The sequence below is a fragment of the Gossypium arboreum genome, chromosome 7 (genome assembly GCF_025698485.1).
Source record: "Gossypium arboreum isolate Shixiya-1 chromosome 7, ASM2569848v2, whole genome shotgun sequence".
Lineage (NCBI taxonomy): Eukaryota > Viridiplantae > Streptophyta > Magnoliopsida > Malvales > Malvaceae > Gossypium > Gossypium arboreum.
In genome coordinates this window covers 18,291,992-18,312,353 of record NC_069076.1, presented here as the reverse complement: position 1 = coordinate 18,312,353, position 20,362 = coordinate 18,291,992, and positions in this window count along the sequence as shown.

Sequence of the window (20,362 nt, the reverse complement as noted above, 5' to 3'; positions counted from 1 at the left end):
GTTTAGGATAAGTTTGGACTTATAAATTAAAAATATTTTGGATTTGGGTTGGATTTTATATATTTAAAAATTTATAATATAATGTATAATATTTATAATATATTTTATATGCATCCGGGCTGGATTGAGTTAAGTTTGGGTTTCAAAAATTCTATCCAAAGTTTAGCTCAAGTAGAAAATAGGCTTACAATTTTGTTTAAGCTCATTTTTTTAGTTTAGTATATTTGTCCAAACTTTCCATATTCTGGGTAGATTTTCAGGCTTTGGCGAATAGCTTAACCCTCGCCAACTTTACTGACATACACTATTAGGAGTATAAGTTGACAAAGGCGAGCACAATGGAGAAATAGAGGTTTAAGTGTTGGTTTTTTTTTTAATTTACAAAATTTTTAAAAATTAAAATTTGTTATTTCGTAAATGTTAAAGACTAAATTTTTGAAAATTTTGGAATTTGAACTAAAATGAAAAATTTTGTAAACATTAATGGTTAAATTTATTAAATTTTTATATTTAGGATCAAATTTATAGAATGTGTAAACATTAGACGGCTAAATTTGTTATTAGACCAATAAAGAAAGTCTGCATCAGCACTTCCGTCAAATTTAAAACGGTTGTTGACATTCGATGACAAAAAAATTTTGATCTTGAGTAGTTCAGTGACTAAATCAAAAAAATAAAATTCAGTGATCAAATTAGAACACGGGCAATAGTTTAATGACTATTTATGTACTTTACCCTAACATATATGTAATATGTATGAAATTAAAAAATTAATTTAAATTGTGAGTGAAAATAAATTTAAATAGGTAAATATAAGTGATTAAGAAATATTAATTGCACTCGATTACTTTCTAATTTGTATTACATTAAAATATCATCATGTTAAAAGCATTATTTAATATGTTATCAAAATATCAAAATGCTATATCATGCTAGTGAAAGAAAATTTTAATATTAAAAATAGAGTAATAGAAAATTTATTTAATAATTGAATAATTAGTGATAACTTACTTTAAAAAAATTCAATTTTGAGTTGGTGACATGAGTGAAATAATTTGAGTAACGGTATTAAAATGTATTAAAAATATCAAAATAAAGCTTATTTTAAAATATGCAAAATTGGTATAGTAATTTAATCAATTGAGTTAGTGTCACGAACTTTACTCGTAACATTAAATTTAATAAAGGACCTAATGTTAGTAAAGATGAGTTGGTGTTACTTAACTCGTGACTTCAAATCTAATAAAGGACTTAACATTATTAGAGAAGTGAAGATACACAAACAATACAAGTGAAATAGTTTGTGCAATAACATTGAAATGTATAAAAATAAATAAATAAATAAAGCTTTGATTGAAGTAGTAAAGATTTTTTTTTTAAATGTTGATGGTGTAGGTTCAAATATCACTATATGTAATTTTTATTGGTTTTAATAAAAAAATAAAAAGATAACAGCACCCTTGCAATAATATAATGACTTAATATATTGATTGGTCCTTGAACTTGACTTTATTTTGGATCATACTAGTCCCTAAAGTTGACAACAGTTACCTACATTAGTCCCTGAGGCTAACCCCGTCTACTTTCTAAAAATTTTAGTGATATCGATCAGTATCATTATAACACGTGTTATTTATTTATATATTTAATTATTTATAAACATATAAAAAATATTTTTACTGATTTTTTGTTTTTGTGTTACAAATCTTTGGTTTTCTTCTTCCAGACAAAAAAAAAAAGCTCATGGAAACCGAGCTTTGTAAAAAGAAAAGGGAAATCCAGAAAAGGCGGGTTTAAAAAAGAAATCTATAAATTATTTTCTGGATTTCTGTTTAATATATACAAGGTAATTTTTTTGGGTTTTTTTTATTTCCCTCAATTTAATATATATTTTCTTTATTTTTTTAGGTTTTTGATGAGGCATTTATGATGATACTTTTTTATTTTAGGATTCTTCACATGTTTTTAGACAAAAAAATTGAACATTGGTTTAGCAACATTTGGGAATGAAATTGTTGTTGGTAAGATTTTGAAACTTTAGGTCAAAACTGACTTCTATTTGGAGAAGAGATGATATAGAATGAGAGAAACAGGAAGTAATTTAGAGAAGAAGGTTTTTATTCATATCCCACTTGTCAAAGAATACCAACCTATATATACATAAAGGAATAACAAACTATTTAACAATAATATATTTGAACTTTAAATGATGGATAATAAAGTTGATAATATTACTAAAGAAAAGGAAGAATCCCAACAACAAGATCAAGGCGGTTGAAGAATCTTATCTTGCCTCAGCAAGATGGACAATGTTGAAGCAAGGCCAATCTTGTTGACGATGTTAACGAACTGTCAGCGAGGTAACGATTTTGTGAGAGCATCAGCAAGCTGGTCAGCAGTGGAAATATGAGACACGTGAAAACGACCGCTTTGTACTTGTTCACGAATGAGGTAGTAGTCTAGCGCAACAGAGATGAGTGGCTTTAACATTGTCGCAATATATCACTGGCTATTGTGGTATGATGACATCGAGTTCAGACAGAAGGGAGCACAGCCAGCGTAACTCAGCACCTGTATTAGCCATGGAATGATACTCAGCTTTGGTAGAAGACCGAGCAATCGTTTTCTATTTCTTCGAGCTCCAAGACACGGGATTGCGACCAAGATAGATAATAGAAGCACTTGTAAAGGTAAAGCCATTTTTCCACCAGCCCAATCAGCATAAGAGAAAGCATGAAGGGTAAGAGACGAATGACGATGGATGGAAAAGCAATGATCTAAGGTACCACAGAGATAGTGTAATAGTCGTTTGACGGTAGTCTAATGGTCGGTTGTGGGTTGATGGATGAACTGCGACAACTTGTTAACAGCATATGAGATATCAGGTCGTGTTAACGAGAGATACTGAAGGCTGCCAACAATGGTGCGATACACAGCTGCATCTACTAAAAAGAAACCATAATGTAATGTAAGAGACACTGAGGAGGACATAGGTGTTGAAACCGATTTAGCTTCAGTCATCTGAGCTCTGGAAAGAAGGTCAGTAATGTATTTGCGCTAACTAAGAAATAAACCATCAACATGGGGAATGACTTCGACACCAAGAAAATAATGCAAGTGACTAAGATCCTTCAATGAGAACCTAGCGAATAGGTGCTGAAGAAACTAAGATATAGCTGAAGAGGTATTGCCGGTGACAATGATATCATCAACATAGACAAAAAGATAAATTACAGTATTGTGGCCATGAAAGACAAACAGCGAGGCATTGTCACTAGAGTTGATAAATTCAAAAAATAGCAAGAATGATCGTAATTCATGGTACAAAGCACACAGAACTTGTTTAAACCCATAGATAGCTTTCCAAAGCTGGCACACATGATTAGGATTATCGCGGTCGATGAACCTCGGAGGCTAAGTCATAAAAACATCCTCTGAAAAGGTACCTTGGAGGAAAGTGTTATTGACATCAAGTCGATGAAGGGCCCAACCATGACTAACAGCAAGGCTAAGTACCAGGCGTACCGTGTTTGTTTTAACAACGGGACTAAAAGTTTCAGTAAAATCGACGCTCGAGCATTGATGGAAGCCTTTTGCGACTAGACGGGCTTTGTACCTGTCAAGTAAGCCATCAGAATGATATTTAGTGTGTAATATCCATTTATAGCCTACTAAATTTTGAGTGGGGCATGATGGAACAAGCTCCTATGTTCCGTTGCGAAGAAGAGCATCAAATTCATCGAACATAGCACACCTCCACTGAAAGTCTTTTAAGGCTTAAGTAACTATGGTTGGTTCAAGGGTAGGGTGGTAGAGTTTTGTATGAAGGTTGAGCTTTTGAATGGGTTTACGTATATTGTGTTTGGAACGAGTAATAATACCGAGAGAGGGTAAAGGTGGCTGTATAGTGGTGGTGGTTGGTAATTCAGGTTGAGTGGAGGTGGGGAGGGTTCGTAATTCAAGTTGAGTATGAGTAGTGGTTGGTGAGACGGTTTGGTCTAGAGTAGTCGGAGAGGACGACTGATGGTTTGGACTAGATGAAGTGGTAGAAGAAGATGGAGTATTAGAGGCGGGTGTAGTGATAGATGTTGAGGCGGATGAAGTAATGGTTGGTATAGACAAGGAGCACCATTTAGAAATAGTAACAGGAGTAGCTCTTGAGAGAGTAAAAGTAGTTTACGTAAAAAGGAAGACGATTTCAATAGAACGAACATGACGAGAAGTATACAGGCAATAGGAATATGTATCAAGGCAGATATAGGCACTCTGAGAAGATGAGTAACCAACAAAGAGACAAGGGGTTGATCTAGGCTCAAATTTGTGAGAGGCATAGGGACATAGCCAGGGATAACAAAGGCAACCAAAGCTTCAGAGTTTGCTATAGTTAAGAAGAGTGCCGAAAAGTTTGAAGTATGGGGAGTCATTGTGAATGATGGGCGTAGGCATACGGTTTATAAGATAAATGGCTATAGAAAAGACATATGACCAAATGTCTTTTAATTTTAGTGTTGAAGAACTTTTCGACAACGAATTTGAGATGAATAAAAGTATCACGAGCCTCAGACTTATGCCTTAAAGGAGACAACCATATGGATTTGGTGAAATGATTGACAAAAATTATATAATATTTAAATTTGTCGACAGAGCGTATTGGAGAGGTTCATACATCAGTAAAAACTATTTCAAGAGGGGATAAAGATAATAAGGTGGAAGTGAAGAAAGGAAGTTTGTGACTTTTATTAGAGTGATAGGCATTACAATATGTATCTGACAGAGAAGATGTGTTAACATCGAAATGAAAAGAGGAAATCATGTACTTGAATGCCGAAAAAGATAGGTGACCAAATTGGTAATGCCAGACAGGAGGTGTTGTCTTTATTGTAGAGAAAGCAAGTAACGGGGTGGAGTTCAAGGGCCATTCATAGACACCATGTTTAGGTTGACCTTGGAAAATAATTGCCTCGGTCTGTAAATCCTTGATAAGAAAAGAAGAAGGTAAGAATTCAATAGAAGCATTGTTCGACTTGCAAAATTGAGACACAGAAATTAAATTGCGCTTCATATTAAGAGCACAGAGGGCATTAGATAAAGTAAATGAATGAAAGAGAGTGGGAACAGTGGTAGAACCAAAGTGAGTAATAGCAACGCTAGAGCCATCACCAATCATTACTTCGTCTGAGCCAGTGTAGGGATTGTAAACAGACAAATTTTAGAGATCGGTTGTGATGTGGTATGTAGCACCACTGTCTAATAGCCAGGGATCAGAGGATGAGGAATTGGAGGTAGCTACATGAGCTTGAGGTTGCCATGGTGAAGGCGTACGAGATGTAGATGAATTGATTTGACGTGGAGGTGCGGTTGTATTCAGGAACTATTGACGAAAGAGAGAGCACTGAGTGACAACATGCCCTTGAGTTTGGCACCACTAACATTTTCCCAAAAAAGGACGCATGGGTCTATTGTACTATTTAGATGCAGATGGCGTAGGAGATCGGTGAGACAACTGATTGGAGCATTGAGTTTGAGTTGAGTAAGCGGTGACTGATACACTTGAGGATGAGTTGTGTAAGGTGAACTCTCTGTTGATTAGTTTCTAATGCAACTCATCAAATTTGATGGCAGTATCGCGACTATTGACAGCATCGATAATTGGTTGGAAGGTGTCATCAAGCTCTTCCAGGACTTTTTCAATAAGATCCTCTACATCTAACAATTTACCAAGAGTAGCAAGCTCATTGGCTTTGATTTTAATAGCTTGTATATAGTCGGTGATAGTTTGGGAGCCTTTGGAAATGTTTTTGAGATTATCTTTGATTTCTTTGATATGACCACGAGATAGACGAGCATAAGTGTTGGCAAGGACCGTCCAAGTTTTAGTTGAGGTTGTGCACCGTAAAACTAGGGGTACAAGGTTTTGGGAGATGGTGCCAACTAATGCACCAAACAAGAGTTTGTCTTGTCGTAGCCATGTCTGATATGCCGGATTAATGGAGGTTGTGTTATTGGTAGTGATAATTTTTGGTGGACAGGGATGTGTACCATCAATGAATTTGAAGAGATCATAGCCTATGAGGATGGATTCTATTTGGGTTTTCCAGGAAAGATAATTGGTGGAGTTGAGTTTGATAGAAAATTGGATTGTGACTACGGTAAGGGGATTGTTGGGGTCAAGAGGGTTGGAAAGGGAATTGTCAATAGCCATTGGAATCAAAACCTAACCTTGTTTGAGATAGGCAACTGATACCATATAGAATAAGAGAAACAAGAAGTAATTTAGAGAAGAAGGTTTTTATTCATATCTCACTTGTCAAACAATACCAACCTATATATACATAGAGGAATAACAAACTATTTAACAATAATATATTTGAACTTTGAATGATGGATAATAAAGCTGATAATATTACTAAAGAAAAGGAAGAATCCCAACAACAAGATTAAGGCGGTTGAAGAATCTTATCAGATGATTGAGTAGTTAATTAGAGGGAATTGCTTCTAGGTTTCTAAATGGGTGATGAAGAGATGAGTCAAAAGATCAAGAAGAGCTAGAAGACAATGGTAATGAAATTATTTTTTGGATTTTTAAAATAATTTAAATAAATTTTTATTTTTATATATTTTTTATTTTATTAAATTAATTAATATATAAAATTTATTTATTTATACACGTGTCACTATAGAGTTAGTTGATTTTGCTACAAATGAAAAAAAGTTAGCCGCATTAGTTGTAGGGTTTGATCTATGTAACCATTGTTATCTTTAGGGGCTAATATGATTTAAAAGAAAATTTAGGGCTAATGTAAGAAATATTGTCAAATTTAAGGATCAATCTATTATAATTTAGATTTACATGAAAGGGTATTTTATAATTTTCTTAGTCAAATTGAAGAATTGAAGTTGACTCAATTAAAAATTTAAATAGCAATATAAGCAGATGACAAAATAATTTATTAATTATTTGTTGTATTGGTCAAATAACTTATAAAACTAAACATAAATGTTATCATTTAAAATTTAAATTATTTTGTGATGTTATATTTAAACAGGATGATTGGATAAAGTAATAATTAATTTTTAAATTTCACAGTGATTTTTGAATTTTTTGTTTATATTAATATTGAAACTTGACAACTTTTTTAATTTAATTTTAAATTTGGATTTTATTAATGTATGATGACATGGCACTTTAAGATTGTACCATGCCATTACTTGGATTTTAAAAACTAATAATTTATTTATAAATTTAATAATTTTTGTGATAATTCGCACAATCTTAGAGTGCCGTATAATCACACTTTAATGTAAACCAAGTTTAAGAATTAATTTTGAATAAAAGATGACTAAATTCAAGGACTAATGTGAACTAAAAAATTAGTGAATAAATTAAAAAAGTTATCAAATTCCCTAAATTTGAATTGAATAAAGAATTAAGAAAATCTAAATCAATAAAAGAAGAACCAATCAGTGAAATGTTTCTTGGAACTTGAGTAAAGAGTAAACCTTTTTTTGGGGGTTTTAGAATTTGGAAACGAGAACTCCTTTACTTTTATCTTTATTTGGTGTAACTACTTGAGTCGGATGAGAAGAACCTCTCATATCCGATTTTGAGGGGGGATCCCGCATAGCCCTATCCTAATTTTTCTTTTGCTAGGCCCATCGTTAAAAAACCTACTTTCTTGCGATTACGAGGTTCATTCGAATATGAAACACATAAGAACTCTTGAATGGAACACATAAGGGGACCAAATTAAATTTTAATTTTTACAATAGTAAAAATATAATTTCATCATTCGAATAGTCTATATCTTTATAATTTTTAAAGGATTGAATCAAATTTTTATCATTTTTAGGGGCAAAATACAATTTTATTTTTAATAATTTAAAATTTTAAAATATTTAAAAAGTTCAAACATAAAATTTTTCATGAGCCAAACATACCGACACTTGTTACATTATCCAATTTTTTATCTGGTTGTTATCACATGTTACTTTTTTGTAGTGTCTTTTTTTTAGTTTGTTTATGATGTAGGTGAGTGATAATTAAAAGAATAAAAGGGAATTAAGCCACTTAAAATGTTGTTGATTCATCCAAAAAGCTTTTTATTCTTAAAAAAAAAAAAAACATTATCTCCAAGTGCAGCATTATCATTTTCCTTTTTCTTTCGCCTATTTAATTACTACAAATTTGAACATTGAACTGTCACACAAATAACTCAATCGAGTATATATTTTATTTATTACAAAAAATTGAAGTGTTCAAAAATAATTGATACAGGTAGAGTTGTCGGCAAGTTCCCATTAATTATTTCAAAGACTGGAACATGTTTAATGGGTAAAGTCTCATCCTAGTTGTAAAATGGAACCCCCAAAATGTGTATAGTCTCCAACAACATGATGCCTCCTCTCCAAAATCATATAACCTTTACCCAATTTAAGAATCATGTAGAAGCTTTTAGTGTATTGTTTGTTTTTGAATCAAAATAATGGGTTGATTTTAATTTTTTCGAATTTTATTTCTATCTAAAAATATAAGGTCATTGATCTGATAATAAATATGTATATAGTTCCACTTTTTTGGATCCAATAAAAAAGCATAAATCTTTTGATTTGGAGGTGGAAGTTAATAAAGCAACATACTCTATCCATCAAACAGTTTAACAACTTCAACCATTGGATGAAACAAAAGGAAAAACTAAGTATTCATGTTTTTGATATGTTTCATTACATTGTCTCCAAAAATTTAACTTATTAATTAAATGTTTTTTATTTTTCCAAGGAAATGACAGAATAATGACATGTCGGGATATGATTGGTTAGGTTAAAAAAGTTAAGACACATAATGATTGCATGAAAGGGATAGAATATGCACTCATGGGATCATTGATTCATAAATGACATAAAGAAAAGTGGAGGAGAAAAAGGGTCCTAAAATCCACTAAAAAGCCAATAACAGGGATGCGCGTGGGGCGGTGGCCCAACCTTAACTTTTATGCTTCAGTAGATTGGATTATTTCCAAAGCATTTGAAAAGATAATAGGAATCATGTAGACATTTCCTTTTAAAGTGTCGAATCCCTTCAATTGAAATAAACTAAATATACCAAATGGCTTCACCTCAAGCTTTCTAACATTTTCTTCCAACCCAATCACCTTTCCACTACACTCATCCCTTCTTCTACATGTCTTTGTTTTGAGTCAAATTTTCTATAGAAGCTAATCATTGTTGAGCCAAACAGACTCCTTTTCACATTACTTCCTTTGTATCCATATTCTAATTATTAAAATATGTTATATTTATTTATTAAATTTCAATCAAATGAATTAAGCACCCTTTAAAAAAAAGGACTAATCTAGTAATTTATAAAATTTAACCAACCACCACAGTTTTGTTATCACTAAACCGGTTGACTTGTTTTGCCTAAACTGCAACCCCATTTTATCTCCACCTCTTCAACCATTGTAGGAAGAGTTCAGTTTTTGGGCGGGTGTTGTCTTTATAGCTATTGATGATGCCATTGCCTTGATATGCAATTGAAAAAGGGACCTAAAATTTTCAATGTTAGAAAAAAAGTTAGAAACAAGACATAGATCGAAGCCTATCAAGATTGCATTATCATTGAATAACGCCTTAAAAAATGGTTGTGGTGAGGGAGTAATCACAAGACATTTAGATAACGCCACTATTTTTATGTTTGAGATTATTAAAATATAATTTTATGTCTTATTTTTTTACGATTTTTTTATAATTTTATCATTTATAAATATTTTTCTATTTTTAATAACTTTTACGGTTTAAATAATTTTTATAATTTTTTTTGTCTTCATAATCACGACATAACATATGACGGAACTAACTAAATAAAAGAGAAAAAAGGAACCGATAATTTGAATGATTAACCATTAAAGTTAATAATAAAATAATATTATTAATACATTTTCACCGTTCAGGTACTAAATTAATTGTAAAAACAGTAAAGTTTAATTACTTTTTATTTGAAAAGTTTAAGAGGTTTGTATGTAATTAAATCATAAATATTAAATACATATAAAACCGGGCTTATTTGCATTTCGTATAATGTTGAAGTTAAATAAACAATTACTTGGTTTTTGTTAAATGGTAACAAACGGTCAAATATATATTCTTTCATATATAAATTTAATTTATATTTAGGGCATATTTGATATATCACTGAAAATTTTTATTAATTTTTATGTTATTGAAAATAAAAGTTTTAAACATTTAATATTTTAAATATGATTGATAATTATTTTAATTTTTATTTAACATAAGATTTTCAACAAAGAAATGTTGAATAAGATAAAGTAGATAGGTAGCTACTTATTATTAATGTAGAAAATATTAAATTGATTTTACTTTATTAAAATTTTGAAATAATTTTTTTAAAAATATTCAAATTAATATATTTATCTCTCATCCAACATAATATAAAATATTATATTAAAAAGATTAAAATTAAATAATCTTTTAAAAAGTAGTATTTGCTTTTATCTAACAATGTAATTATATTCAATACTTATATTTACTAATTTACCAAATAAATTTTAATATAAATTCAACACTTATAAAATTTAGTAGCAAAAATCACATACTTAACTTTTCAACAATTAAATTTTCAGTTTATTAAACATACCCTTATTCTACATAGTTCTTATTTATCATAGGTAAGAGTTCTTACAATTTTATAGATGAGTTAATTGAGTGATGCAAATCACTTAAGAAGATATACTTAAAACTATTTTTTTTAATTTTGATTTTCAATTATTTTGATATAATAAACTTAATTATAAAATTCCTTAATCAAATTTGCATAAATTATTTCGATCTTATTTAAATACATTTTCAAGTGTTACAAACTCAAAAACAAAGTTTCTAAATGAATTAAACTTTCTACAAGAGCTTTTGAGAACCCCCAAATCCTTTCAAATGAATCTAAGCCACATTTTTTAAGGTTCCCAGTCTGGTCTTGAGACACAAGCATGCCTGTCTCGAGACAGACTGACATCAAGGTTAAAAATGCTTCAAAGGAACATTGTCTCAAGACAAAAGTTGTAACACCCCAATATTTCTATTTCTATTTCTATAATTGTTTGACATAAATATCTGTTTGCTTTTGTGGTTAAGTGTTCTGGGTATGTGTGAGAGGTCCCAAGTTCAAGCTCTGCCTTTGGCAAATTTTGGGTATTTTTGGATTTAAGCCCTATCTCTATTCAATGGGCTTATATTTAATTATTTGTAATTTCACATTAGAATGAGCTTGTTGGTTCAAGTGGTAAGAGAGTTGGTGTGTTGGAGGTCCTGTGATTGAGTTCTTACGTGAGCATGGGAGTTTATTTTTGCTCATTTGACCGAGAGAGTTTCGGTCAAATAGGAATTCTGAGGAGTTGAGTAGTGGGTTAGTGCAAGGAAATCAGGGGATATGCATCATATCTTTGTTTTTATCAAAATTGAATTTTGATTTTTCCCAAATTTCCTCTACTTTTGACCTTTTTTTTCTTTTTCAAAGAAACAAATCTCTATATTCGTTTTGTTGTTTTCTTTTTCGCTGCCAAATTAAATTTCCTCCTCCGTTCTTGCTTCATTTGTTAATCTTGCTGTTGGGGCGTTACGAATCTTTGTTTTTTTTCCTTCGTGCAATCTGTAAGTGGGTTTTCGTTGGTTTTCTTCGTTTCGTTTTTCTAAAGATTTGAATGTTGCTGTATTTTCGTGGTGTAGAGGAAGTCAACGAGCGATGACTTTTGTTTCGTTCATCATCAGTGTTAACGATGCAGTTTCTCATCGGTAAGTTGAGATTTTAGGTCGGATTGTGGTTGAAAAGTTAGTAAGTGTAGTCACTAAATTAGTGTTTGATATGCTATTTTAAGGTCTTGGAAGGCTCGGGAGTGGTTTTGCATCGAATCGATACTAGGTGTGTACCCGAAATGCAAAAAAGAGGTTTCAAAAAAGTTAAAAAAGGCCACTGTCGACGCCACACGGGCTTATGGTCACCTGTGTGGTAGGCCATATAAAAGGACACGACCGTGTGGGCCACACGGGCTAAACCAAATTGGGCGTGTACGTGTGGGTTTTTGGGCCATGCCGTGTGATACACATAGGCAAGGCCAATCTGGGCGTGTGGGACACACGGGTGTGTGGGTCCACACGGGCATGTGGGCCCAGTATACTGAAACTTTCCGTAGGGTCGCATGGGTTGTCCTAATCAACTATGAGCCTATCGTAGGATCTGTAAATACTATCTAACCCTAAAACCAAGTGATCTGTTAAACTGAAATATGGTTATGAGCATGCCTACATTTGTAAATCTGTTATCTGTTTATAAAAGCATGTTAAGCATGATTTATCTGTTAATTCTGTATGTATGTTATGTTACTGTTATTGGGGTGGGATGATATATATTGGAAGAAGTGTTCTGAAAGGCAGTTTATGCCTATTATCTGGCAGCATGGCTACATTATATCTGTTATGTGCCGCATCAGTACAACATGGTGTGTAGGGCTAGGTGGGTGTTTTAAACCCCACATAGTGTGTAAGGATGGTCGGAGATGGTGTGTAGAGGATGGGGGTAGGATATTTGATTTCTGATTTTGATTTTTACATCTGTATCTATATCTGAGATGGGCTTAGGCCCGAATCTGCATCTGTATATGTAATGGGCTTATGCCTGAATCTGTATCTGTATCTGATTGAGTATATGATTCTGCTTTTATTGTATGCTTATTTTTGTTGGGTTACACACTAAGTTTACATAAACTCATATCTGTTTGTCTATTCTGTCAGGTGATCCACAAACTTAGGCAGATTGGTGTAGCAGAGGACTTGACGGTGACCACTCGCCGTAAACTGCTTTATTTTGTTTATGGTTTTGTTTAAGTTGGCGTTAAGATTTGAGAGTTTATATTTTCTGGGACTGTATGGACTTTTAACTGTTGGTTTGGGTTTTGTGACTCGATTTATGCATGCTTTATCAAACAGTTTTCTTTTAAAATGACGGTTTACTAAACCATGGTTTTCTAAATCACGAACTGTATTGCTAAAACATCATGATTTTTCGTAAGCTTCCACTCTAAATGATTTTTAGGCAAATGGATTAATGTTTTGATAATAAATACAGGAACTTAAGAGTTGAATAAACGTTTTTGAATTTGTTAAAAACAAATAAGATCTAACAAACTGAAATGGTTTTATGGTGACGACTTAGTTTACAAAACCCATTCCATGTGACATCGCTAGATTCGGCCATAATGTCTAGGCCTAGTTTGGGGTGTTACAAAAGTTGTTTTGTCTCAAGACCATCCAACATCAAAGTTAAGGTAAGCTACAATAGAACCCTTTCTCGAGACAACCAAACATCGAAGCTAAAATTTGCTTCAAGTCTCGAGACAAGGTATTTATGTCTCGAGGCATATTGTTGCAGGTTGTACTAAATGTACGAAATAAATGCTCCCAACAACTAGAAACTCCCTCCAACAGCTCAAAACATCCATAATTCAATGACAAGGTATAAATAACATTCAAGGACACTCATATGTAGACAACAAACAAGTACACAAATATCAAGAGCTCAATTCCAATAATTTCTCATTATTATCCTCATTTTCTCTTATACACACTTATGAGTTTATTTGTAATTCATTTTTTCAAGTGTTGTATTATTGTGTGAGAGTGCTTTATTATTATCCACCAACCTTTTAGTGGTGATAATCCACTCCAAACTTTATTTCTCATTTTTGTGAGGGTTTACTTAAGGTTTTGGGTAGAAAACCTTAAGGGGAAGTGATTCTATCTTGCCTTGTGAAAAGAAAGAGATTGTAAAAGTTAAACCTTGTCCTTAAAAGGTTCAAATAAACTTGGGAAATCCTCAATGGTGGTAAGCTAAGGTAGTGGAGGTAGGCAATTGTATATTCCGTGTCTTAGAGTCTTTTCCCGTTAATGTGTCATCCAAAATATCTCAATGTGTTAAACGTTCCACAAACAAAAATTCAACCAATATCGTTGGCCCGTCGTCCACCTATAAATGTTCTTGTAATATATCCTCACCACCACCCAATCCATCTCAACCCAACCATCTGCAACCAAACCCCCTTTTCTTTCCACCTTCTTTTGGTGATTGCTTTCACAATCATGAAGCCAAACAGTGTTCTTACCTTTATTTTACTAACTGTTTCCTCACAAGTATCGCCTTATCAATGTTGAGTTCTTGAGAGAACTCAATTTGTCACTTTTGAAAACCTTTGAACGATGGGGTTGGTCCGATTTTCTAACCATTAATTGCCTCGTCCGTTTGAACTTGGTCCAAGCCTTTTATTCTAACGACGCTTTTATTTGTGAAAAAACTTACGACGAAATCATTAACATCTCCTCTTACCTTATGGGTAAACATTTTAACCTTTTGCAATCTTAGTTTGCCTCTCTTCTTCACTTTCCCGATGATGGCAATATCTATAAAAGTAGTCGAGCAAATTATACAACTTTTGCGTCTTTTCAAAGTGGTACCTAACTTTCTCTCCATGATCATTTACTCCACCTTAATCTCACTTGGGTGTGGCAAACTATCAATAATCATACCCATTTTTGTAACATTGACCGTTAGTGGCTTGCTTGTGCTTGTAACGATATCCCTCCTCACCTTGCACACATTTTTTTTCATGACATCACCTCCACTTTAAGCAAACCGCTCATCTCCAACACCTCACTTTGCTTTGGAATGTACCTTAGCTATATTTTCGTGAAGCTTGATATCAGTGTCTCCGTAGATCCTGATGTACGTATCTTAAGCTCTATTGGCAAGGAAACTCTCTCTAATTGTGGCTGCGAGTTCAAAAACGATAATGGGTAAAGTAAGGTATGTATCAATATGCTCAAGAATATCAAGGTGATGGTGATGACCCTCAAGAAGATTGCCAAGATCAACAACAAGTTGGCAACAATGTTCCCAAATGATAGACCGAGGCACACCCTTCTAAAGCTCATAACTATTTTACAAACACTCCATCTTTAGTTCCACTATTATCTTTTTGGACCCTCGCACTTCTATCCACCATAAATGGCATTTTTGATCGCGTCAACACTTTTACTGAGCACTTTGTTTCTTGACTTAACGACTTGTCACGACAAGTAAACGTCCACTTTACCAAATTAGAAGAGCAAATGATGATACTCTTATATCATTTTTCTCCTTTGCCTATCCCATTTAGGCATTTGATGGTTGTTTAGGACTTATTTGGTTTATGTTTATTTTGGTTGGTAAATATTTGCTTTTGTATGTTATGGATGATTTTCTTTAGGATGTTTATGCTTTTTTTTAAGGAAATTTTCTCTTTATTGTATCTAGTGTTTATGCATGCTTTAACATTTCTTTGATATACCAAAAGCATGCTTTAACAGTAAAAAATTATTTAGAAGAATTATTAAAATCAAAGCTCATAAACACTAGATTGAAAATAAAATAGATATTGAATTTTTACTATTAATTTTCTAAGCATTTTCTAAATAATTTATTTTATAAAATTAAAAAACATTTTTATTGTCAAAGGAATGTCTTAATAAAATACTTTAAAAAGGGGGAGTTTAACTTAAAAATAACATGTGATTTAGGGGGAGTTTTGCAAAGCAATTTTTTCAAGAAGTATTGTTATATCCAAAAGGGGGAGATTATTAGCTTTGATTTTCAATTTTTTTGATATAACGAATTAATTATAAACTCCCTTGATCAAATTTGCATAAAGTATTTCAATTACATTCAAATATATAATTTAAGTTTTACGAACTCAAAAACAAAATTTCTAAATGGCTTAAAATCTCTAGAAAAGTTTTTAGAACCCCTAAGTCCTTTAAAATGTTTCTAAGCCATATTTTTTAAGGTTCCCAGTCTTGTCTCGAGACACAAGCATGTTTGTCTAGAGACGGACCAACATCAAGGCTAAAAATGCTTCAAAGGAACCTTGTCTAGAGACAAAAGTCATGTTGTCTTGAGACCAGCTAGCATCAAAGCTAAGGTAAGCTACAATGGAACCCTATCTTAAGACAAATGAACTTTTTATCTTAAGACAATGAAACATAGAAGCTAAGGTTTGCTTCAGGGGAGCTTTATCCCGAGACTTATAGCATATTGTCTCGAGACTAGGTCATTGTGTCTCAAGATCATAAGCTCCAATGGTCATATTTTTGTTCTTTCTGCCTTGAGATAAGGGGTTTATGTCTTGAGACATATTGTTACATGTTGCATTAAATGAGTGAAATAAATGCTTCCAATGGCTAGAAACTCCCTTCAACAACTCCAAATGTCTATAATTCAATGAGAGAGTATAAATATCATTCAATGGCACTCATATGAAGATAAGAAACATGTAACACCCAGAATTGACGGGTCCTACGTTGGACATGTAGCCTGAAAGAAACTTGAGTGGCGCGGTCCTATCTGCCCAACTAGCCCCATTGGCATATTCTTAGGGCATTTACTTGGTAATAGAGTAAAAGGTAAGGAATATTCTTTGAAGGATGTGGTTATGTGAAAATGAATGGAACGGTAAGAGTATTAAGGGTTCTTTGGGTAATGAAGATGATACCAAAGGTAAGGTACACCAAGTTTGTCTAGTTACTATGCAAGTTACTTCCTACCTAGATGGTCAGGATGAACGATAAGGTAAAACAAAGGTACATAAAGATTATGGAATCTTGAATACATATCCATACAGATGTTGACCCTTGAGAGGATAGTATTGAAGGTCAATGACACATGTTAAGTTCCTATGGAAACATGGGTTTTCTATATATATATCTGGATATGAGTTGGAAAGAGGGAGAGAGAGAGAGTTATCTTCTCCCTCCTATTTAAAAATGCCATTTCTGTTTTTACTTTGAAGCTGATTAAGAGCCTTTCTTGCTAAGCTAAAGTTAAGGATTGGAGTTTCTGCAAAATGGTTGTTTCATGTTCAAGGTAAGTAATCTGGACTTGCATTTGGACTTCTTGTCGAGTAAGTCTGTTTACGAGAGTAGATAGCAAATGAAGAAGTAAGGCTTTGCATGAAAGTTGATGGGGGTTCTGATGATAATAAAAGTTATATGAATGGGGTTTAGTGGAATCTCTATGTCTTATAAGCAGTGATTTCTACGTTTTCATGTTGGATATTTGGGATCTAGAGACCAAGCTACCGTTCGTGGACGTCAAGTGAGTCCCTAAGCTGAATTTTGCATGTGTGTTATGCATTCTAGAAACTTTGACGAAAATATATAAAACCATGAAATTTGGGCTAGGAAAGTATGATATGATGATTCTGATGAGAAATGTATGAATTATGGACTTGTGTGTATGGATTGCAAGAAATCTGATGGTCTAAGCATGTAATAGGAATATGAAGATTGAAATGTATGCGTGTATGTGTCTAAAAACATGCTATGGAATGTGTTTGCTATGAATGAGTTAGTATGAGTGATGAGTCTGTCTCTATTTATAGAGTCGTTTAAAGGGGTCTATCGGGACTTTAAACACGGATATCTAAAAGGAAAGGAAAAGGAATGTGTCTGTTATGAATGAGTTGGTATGAGTGATGAGTCTGTGTCTATTTTCTATAAATTTTATACTTTTTAAATATTTTTAATGATTTTTATATTTTAAAAAATTATTATTTTTTGAATTTTTAAAATTTTAAAAAATTAATTAAATGCTTACATGTCTGCCACACGGTAATCCACGTGTATGTCACATAAACAAAGTTAAAAAACGTTAACTTTTTCATTCATTTTAGAATAATTTTACAAAAAACCTAAGCTTAAAGACTAAAAAGGAGAAAAGTTAAATGAATGACTAAAATAATTTTTTATAAAGTTGAAAAGTCAAATAAATCATTATGTCGTAATTTTGTTATACTAAACAATATATACACTTGTCAATGTCATCAACCTAATGGAATTTTTAAATTCCACTTTACAATGTAGAAACTAATTTTCTTTTAAATTATATTTATTTAGTTAAAAAGAATTAAATCATTGTGTTTACTATAGGAAATAATTAATAAAAATATTATATTTAAAACTTTAATTTAATTTTCCAAACAAAATAAAGTGCCTATTATATTGATCATATTTGTTCTTTTGATATAATGCATTTAATTAGGCATAGTCCTTTCTTAACTTTTAAATAGGAGGATCATGCACTTTAGCTAATTCAAACCCACATCTTCTTACACTAATAACAATCTTAATGTTAATCAAACTAAGACTCAATTGACAATAAAACACATATTTAGTAGATGTTAACATTTCTTATTACATTAAATTGTTTTACGATCCCTTAGGTTTGCTTCCCGTCATCATTATAACCTCACACATTAATCTCAAAAGTTTATTATCTTTTAAAAGAAAAAGGAGAAACTTTCTTTGGAAGAAAAAGATAAAATAAAATAGTTTGGAGTCACTTTTACACGTAAAATTTACATTATAATTAATTTTTTAAAAATAAAATTCTTATAATAAAACGGATTAGAGAAATAAATAGAATAAATTGATCAAGTACTTGCTTAATTGACACTGATATTATTGTTTACTCTTAAAATTTATGACTTCAATAAGTATATTCTTCTTTTCAGGCGAGTACTTAAGTTAAAAGTTTGATAGAAATTAAAAGTAGATTTATATATCTCATATATATAGTGCAAGGTTTTAAATAAATTATGTTTATATTATAATTTGTTTTTTCTAAGTCGCCCTCTCTATTTAAAGCATTTATTTTCACTTTAAGTAAATTATATTTTTAAATATTATTTTTTAAAATTTATATTAGATAATTTATTTTAAATATAAATTAATTATTATACATATATTATAATTTATAAGGCCTTTTTTAAAATTAATTTTATTATTTTTATAATAAAATTATTTTTTACGATTAATTATAATTATTTTTCATAAATTAATTCATTTGATAGTTCAAAATTTTATAATAAAAATTTACATATCCATTTATTATAATCATTTTAAAATAATATTTCAAGTCCAAAAATTTTCAATTTATTTTAACAATTGAAATTTCTATTTATTATAATAAGTTTAATATAATAATTTCAAACTTCATAATAAAAATATATTTTATTTATCTACTACTAATATGTATTATTAATTTTTTGTTAACATTAAATTTACCTTACTTTTTTTATTTCTTTTTAAAACAAATATATTAAATATTAGCTCGAGAGTCTCACGGGTATGAAAACTAGTGTCTATATATGTATATATACATTTATATATAAAACCAGATCAAGATTCCTAACTAATGAAACTTTGATCACTTGAATACATAAATGATGAGATTATATTTTATGCAAGTATTTAATTCTCATGTATTCTTAGTAAACTACAATCCATTGTCATGATATTAGAATTTTAGTCTTGCAATTCGTACAACCTTAGGCGATTTTTTCGCTTTAAATGCGTTTAAGTTAAACTAGCTTTCACAAAGTGAGAATTCTCGATAGAAATTCTCCAATGCACCAAAAATAATGCGGAAACAACTCAAAGACAAAAAAAACTTGAAAGAACAAAAGAACTATAGAAAAATAACGCCTACAAGATGTTTGAGTAAATGCTTTCAATTAGTACTCACTGCTAAAGAATGAAATACAATGGATCATTACAAATGAGGCGGAGACCCTTTATTTACAGTTGAGCTCCCTTAAAACCAACAATACAGATTGAGTTACATTGACAGTCGAGATTAAAGCCTATCTGCAATTGAGATTCTTAAGGGATTGGCTCAATCCTTTAATATTACAAAACCATATCTTATCATATTACAAATATTCTAAGATTACATTTCATATTTACCAAGGTAGCCCTAATTTTCCATAAGTTCTTCACTAGGCCACCATGGCTTCAAGTAGACAGCTTCTCCACATGTTCCACAAATCAGGTTAATTCAAGTGAGTCGAATGAGCCCCATTTAATCGATTGACCTCCATGGGATGCTCTTTGGACAATCGTCATAGGATTTGATCCATGACCTGTGACATTCTCCCTCACTCATTCTTGTAACACCCTCGTTGTGTTCTTGAAATGACAATGCCTCGTCTGATTCCTGACTAGCCTCTCTGTTAGGTAGCTAAGCCCCTTGAAACCTTTGCCTCTAGTTCCATCGTCTCCTAACTCGAACCGTTTCACTCCTCTTTGGTACATCTCGTTTGCAAGAGCCCAACGCTCTTACTTCCCTACATTGTGACTTGCCTCGATTGTGATCCTCTTGATCCACACAAATAGGCTTTGGCATGCTCACATTGAATATTGGGTCAACCTTGAGTATTCCTGCTAACTCTCGTTTATAATCCCCTTGGCTTACTTGCTTTAAAAATCTGAA